Source organism: Sinocyclocheilus anshuiensis, unplaced genomic scaffold (assembly GCF_001515605.1).
Source record: "Sinocyclocheilus anshuiensis isolate Anshui unplaced genomic scaffold, SAMN03320099.WGS_v1.1 scaffold219, whole genome shotgun sequence".
NCBI classification, from domain to species: domain Eukaryota; kingdom Metazoa; phylum Chordata; class Actinopteri; order Cypriniformes; family Cyprinidae; genus Sinocyclocheilus; species Sinocyclocheilus anshuiensis.
This window is the reverse complement of record NW_015548200.1, coordinates 227,005-233,212: the sequence shown is the minus strand read 5'-3', so window position 1 is coordinate 233,212 and position 6,208 is coordinate 227,005. Positions and strand designations below refer to the sequence as shown.

General features: G+C 35.0%; 1 protein-coding gene across 2 annotated transcripts in view; it reads right to left on the bottom strand.

Annotated features, from left to right (window-relative positions):
• LOC107653290 (dnaJ homolog subfamily B member 6-like) overlaps positions 1–1,431 on the bottom strand; it is a 28,857-nt gene extending 27,426 nt beyond the window's left edge. Inside the window, exon 1 of one of the 2 annotated variants that reach the window (XM_016439961.1) lies at positions 1,131–1,431. The gene's annotated coding sequence lies outside the window, so the exon portion shown is untranslated. The remainder of the gene's footprint in view (positions 1–1,130) is intronic. The other variant, XM_016439960.1, reaches the window with a different exon arrangement.
• Positions 1,432–6,208: the final 4,777 nt, after the last annotated feature.

Genomic DNA, 6,208 nt, shown 5'->3' with positions numbered 1-6,208 from the left:
CTGGGTTTGTCCCTTTTTAACCCAGCATTTTTTAGAGTGTAGTTAATTGTTTTTACAGCTAAAATAACTAGAAGTTGTTGACTGGAAGCCATAAAAAGTTTCAAATAAACTCTGCCTCTTCTTACATTGAAATCAAGGTGGATAGTGATACAGCCGTCAACAGAGTGAAATGTACACTGGTACCACCTCAAAGGCAAAACCTACACTGGGCACCTTTGAAAGCATTGATCTCTCAGAGACACATTGACACAGCACCAAGAACTAAAGGGACATTTTTTTGGTTCACTTGATAATGAAGGCTGTCACATCTTACGCCATTTTATAGCATTGTCAAACTGGCTTACACTACCCCAGTTATCCATTTTACCCCTTAGGAAGGTGAAAAGATTTGAACAGCTTTTCTCCAACTAAAAATGACCTACTACACTTCAAAATTAGTAAAAATCATTAAACTATAGTCCTTAATGGACTACACTCCACTCTACTGAAATGTACAACTTATGTAAGAGACCTTATTAAGCATGCCTAAATATGAAAATGTGTTAGTTTGAAATTGCAGACAAAAACCTTACTTTAGTACTTCCTACTAAAAGTTTAAACCGAGATGACTTCAGGTACTTTCTGCCAAACACAGGTGTCCCATTGCCATGCATGAACAGTTTTCAGCTCATTTTCTAGATTTTTCCCTGTCCTTATGTTGTTCTACAGATTGAAGAGTGATTGAAGAGCAATGTGATCTCTTTAAGTTTGTGCACAATTTCTATAAACACCATCAGCACTAATCGTGGAAACAATGTCCATCACGTCTCAGGTTCATATGACATTTCAATGCAACAAGCTGTGATCAGACGCGAAAAGTTCTAGAAAGTCAAGCCGCAATTTGCCAGGTTCAAATCCTATCACTTGCCTATGTCAGTTTACACATAAATAAAAGACACTATCTGACATTTACATGTAACACTGATCATCTTTCCATCCTATTTTCGCTGCTATTGAACTTAGTGGGCGAAACGCGCCAAGGATGTTGTCTGGTTAGGCAGCTCACTAGATAGACTACAACGTTAAATGTTTTTCATCACCTTTTCATAGCAAATCGAAAAACCATCATCATATCTCAACTTTAAACTCACCAACCTTATGTAACGGATACAGATGTCCTTATCCCGCTGCTTTATTCGGACCTCCGCTGTGTCCCAATGATGATGAGGTCGAGTTACTTTATTTGTATTACTACCCCTGAATTCTTCTGTTTGGTCCGAAGTCTGTTCGTTTATAAAATAGTCTCAAGTGATCAGAATAAGTTCCCTGTGTAAAAGACAAGGATGAGCAGACGTGTGACTCTTTATCCCTGATATTGGGATGTCGCTAATGTTCTAGTGCAGTTTCGTCACTTCCTGTACTCGAACAGCTGAAGGAGATTGTGCGATGTGTCAGCTAATGATTTTGTAATATGGGGGAAAATGTCATAAGACTTCTTGAGGGAAACGGATTCATTTTATATACGTTTCAGCAGATTTTTGAATTAGCCTATAGAAAGAAGGCAAATATTTAGCCTACATAATCCATTAATGAATTGATTGATTGATTGATTGATTGATTGATTGATTGATTGATTGATTGATTGATTGATTGATTGATTGTAAAACTAATATCTATCTACATATAATCAATAAAGTGGTCCTGTGGAGTGGAAAGTGAAAGTGCAGCTATGGCAAGCCGTTTTATCTTAAAATATTCCCAGCGTTACTTGTGGTAATTGCATTTTTACTAATAACAATTTTACTAGAAAGAACTGAATTATAGAGCTCTGTAATTTAATTCTTACTAGTAAAAAAAATGCAATTACAACAAGTAACGCTGGGAACATTTTAAAATAAAACAGCTTGCCATATGCAGCTTCACCTTTGCAGGTGGAGCAAAGGGTGAGGCCAGGAGAGGTGTGACCTGTGACTGGCTGCTCTCACTCTGACTGGGTGTGTGTCTGAAGCCAGATCTCTCAATGCCCAGACAGTCACCATAACTCCATGTTTAATGAGCTAGGTTCTAGAACAAATCCATATGAGCTTTAGTGATAACCATGCAAATTATTTAGTGACTGCAATGTGTATTTAACCACTCCTTCAAACGCAATTTTAATTTTTCCCAGAACTATGAAATATTATAGGCACAGGCGGATATGTTTACATGTCCTTCAGAATTCATCCAAATGATTGCATCTTAGTAGACAGGACATGATGCATGCATTGAATTCAGATGTTGCCTTGTCCCCTCCTGCTGCCTGTGAAGGTAGGATTCCCGACTGGAGGTTGAAGATAAGGATGATTATTCATGAGACAGTGACTCCTGTGGAAACCATGCGGAAGGGATTTTTGGGTTTTCAACTCTGATAACAATAACCAGAATCTCTTTAGTAAAACACATTTAATACATCATTCTTTAAATTGTCCCAAAGTTTTTGTTTTTTTTTCTCTCTCAAAAAAGCATGTGCTGAAATTTTCTACTTGATTCACACATTTTGGCAGGAAGCACTTATGAGATGGCGAATTGCTCTTGTCCGCTCCCCGTGAGTCCATGTTAGAACTGGTTAAGAGAGCATTATGCTATTTCAGACAGATGTCAAAAGTAGAAAATAGTCAGAAGAATGTGTTGGAAAAACATCTCGCAAGGCTGATTCTATAAAAGAATGTTAGTGTGTGAAATTGCAGCAGAATCCTGTTGGTTACATTCTGTTCCCCTGAGTATTGTACTAATTAAATTACTTAAAATAATTAGATAACTATTTTTATTCTTATTTGAAATGCTTTATTATGTTAATTTATCTTATTACGCTATACTTGTGGAAACACTTATACATCTAATAACATTTCATATTTGAACAGGGGCTTAACATACACTGTAAAAAATGATTGTGATTTTAACAGTAAAAGACTGTAACAATGCTACAATAACAACCTGTTAATTGGTTATCAGTAAGTTTCCATACTATATACGGTGAATAACTGTAATTATATTTAATGTAATTTTACAGTAAAATACTGTTACATTTATGGTTTTTGGCAGTGAAAAAGAAAAAGTCATTGTATAATTTACATATTCTAATTTGTTGAGATAGTGAATTGGTGGGTTTTTGTTAAATGTGAGCCAAAATCATCACAATTAAAAGAACCAAAGACTTAAACTACTTCAGTCTGTGTGCATTGAATTTATTTAATACACGAGTTTCACAATTTGAGTCGAATTACTGAAATAAATGAACTTTTCCACGACATTCTAATTTATTGAGATGCACCTGTATATATTAGTATTTCCCTTCTCAGCTTTTGGAAGAGCTGATTGTGATGAGCTTTGATTCATCATGTGACTTTCTCATCACCACCTGTTTTTGGTGGTTATCAGCATTTCAATGGTTTAAAACCGATATTAGTACTTCAATATGCTGGTTTATTAACATTACATCAGATAATGAAATACGTTTTTTTTATTGTGAATTTAAGTTAAGTCTGTAAGACCTAAAATGTTTCTACCATATTTTTAACGGTGAAGTTCTGGCAACCACAGCTGCCGGTATTTTACCGTAAATGTCACAGATTTTTTTTTACAGTGTACAGTACAAACAATAAAAACAGTATAAGGATATCAGATAAATTACAAAAATTACAAAATCTCCAAGCTGCATAGGAATCTGCAAGAGTGAATAAAGCATTCAACTATCGTGACAGTGTAATGCAACACGTGTAGGTGTTCCAGCTGCAGCTTTAAAGCTGTATTGGCCAGCAGAGTGTGAAATTTCTTTCTTTCTTGATCATGCATTCAGTGTCCATTTAACCACGCTATTAGAATCACTGATATTGGAAAAAGGCACATATTGGTATAATACCAATATGTGCCTTTTTCCCATATCAATGATTAAATTAGACTCTTATCTTGTAATAACAGAGGTCTTGGTTTATAAATGCTGCACATCAAAACTTTTACAAAATCATTTCTTTTTAGTTGTGTCAAAAAACCTCCACAGGGCGGCACCCTTGATCTTCTAATGATGTAGTAAACGAATTTCTCTGTTCATCTTTATCTGCGGCAGTTACATGTTTATGATACATTAGAAATTACGTTAACAGTAATCATCTTGCTGTCATCTTTTTGAACAAACTGTACAACTAAAAAGTTAATATATAATCAATCCAGGTTATATGTTATTTATATTTATGACTGTATTATATATTTGCATACATTTATAGAAAAACAATCTGAACACTGGATAAAGCTTGGTTCATATTTCTTGTTTATTTTGTAGACAAATTAGAGTCCAAGGTTTTTGCAGAGGGGATTTAGGATATCCCTTTTATCACTCCATAAATCAGAAAATACTGTCACCTCCGGAATAAAATAAGTATATTTCCACCATTTTTATGAATAAAATGTATAATTATATATATGAGCAAACCCATCTGTAAAACCTTCAGAATATGGATAGGAATAAAACTGTAAATTTTATGTAAATGCCACTGAAGTGGAGGTTTCTACACTGACAAAGACAAATTATATATTTAAATTAAATTATATATTTAATACGTTTTACAAAATTTCTTTAACACAATTCATGACAATCTACATTCTAATTTTTCCCTCCCTTTAAAAGAAGCAATCAGATGCTGTTAAACGTAAAGGGTTTTATAAAACCCATTAATTGTTCCTAATGAATTCTCTGAAATGAAATCTTTAAGCTTTCATATTCTGGTGTGAAATGACCTGACCCTAAGTGCAATAATAACATTTCTAAAAGCTATATAAAATACCTTTGGTATATCTTCGCACGTGGATGTGATTGATGGCCAGAGGCATTAAATTTGAGCTATAATCCATTATGAGGTAATATGCCCAAATAAATCTTCCCATAATTAAGGCCAATCCTTCATAGCTACAGGACAAGTTGGTTTTTTAAGACCCAATTACCCCCATCTGAGATTGCTGTTAAAATGCTGGAGATTTGGTCAGAGATGGAGGAGTTTAAAGGAGGAGGGTGAGACCGAGGCTGGGAGAAAATATGGAGATGATCCAAGGAGGAATAAAAAGTTCCCCCTGCTCTCCGGCCATCTCTTGCTCTCATAGCAGGACCCCATTAGATTTATGTCAAACGCACACACCCGTAATTTATGTTGTACCGATAATGCATCTGTGGTCCCCATTAGCCTCCTTTCTTGTTCCATCACTGGATGTTTCTTTAATTATATGTCAAAGGCCATAAAACTCAAAATGAAAATCTCATCCCAGTTTTTTCTTAAATATTCAATTTCAACAAAAGATGCTGATATCTCCAGTGCAAATAAAAACTCAAAACATATTTAATCATTGCCATACACTCTGATACTTAGACTGAACACCTGTCAAAAATCATTCAGGGCACATACACTTAAAGTAGGTAAATGTACATCTTTACACAAACTTTGCTTGTCCTTTCTCATCACCAACATCAAGACAAACTCTACACATCAGTCAGTGTTTGTAAACAATCAGATATTCAGCACCTGTGTGAAGTCATATATTCTCATTTAACAGATGTTGGGAGACAGGTTATTACTGACAAGGTGAAGACGAGAGCAATTAAAAGTCTTGTACAAATGCTGTGAACATTAAAAGATGTAGACATATACATATTCACATATACATCATCATCAGCTCTCTGCCAACCAACCATCATGTCCTTACAGCCATGCTGAACCTAGAAAAGTCGCAGCAAAAAAAGGATGCTGACAGGAAATACTTCAATCCTCTTCAGTTTACTGAATTGTTCTGAGCTACAGCAGATGTTGGAGTAGTGTCCAGTACACAGGCCTTGGCTTTGAAGTCACACTCTTCCTTCATTGATCAATTTTGTTTGACTTAAAAATCTCCCCTTGAACTACTGATCTAAAAACAACCTAAAAGTCCGTTTTTATTTTATTGCACAAATGTAAGCATCATTATCCTTCGCTATAATGCCAAGGCTCAATGTGTGGAAAACATATATTTATATATTTATGTAAAACAGTGGACACATAAACCTTGAGGCCTGAAATCTCATCAACAGGCCAGCTGCAGCTGGTCACTATTGTATTTTCAAAGTCAATAATTTATTTTCCAAGTGTACTGTAACTTCGTTCTATAGGTAAATGTGTACCTGTATCAGCCAATTTAAGTCATCATTACTAGATGATTAAAACAAGATGAC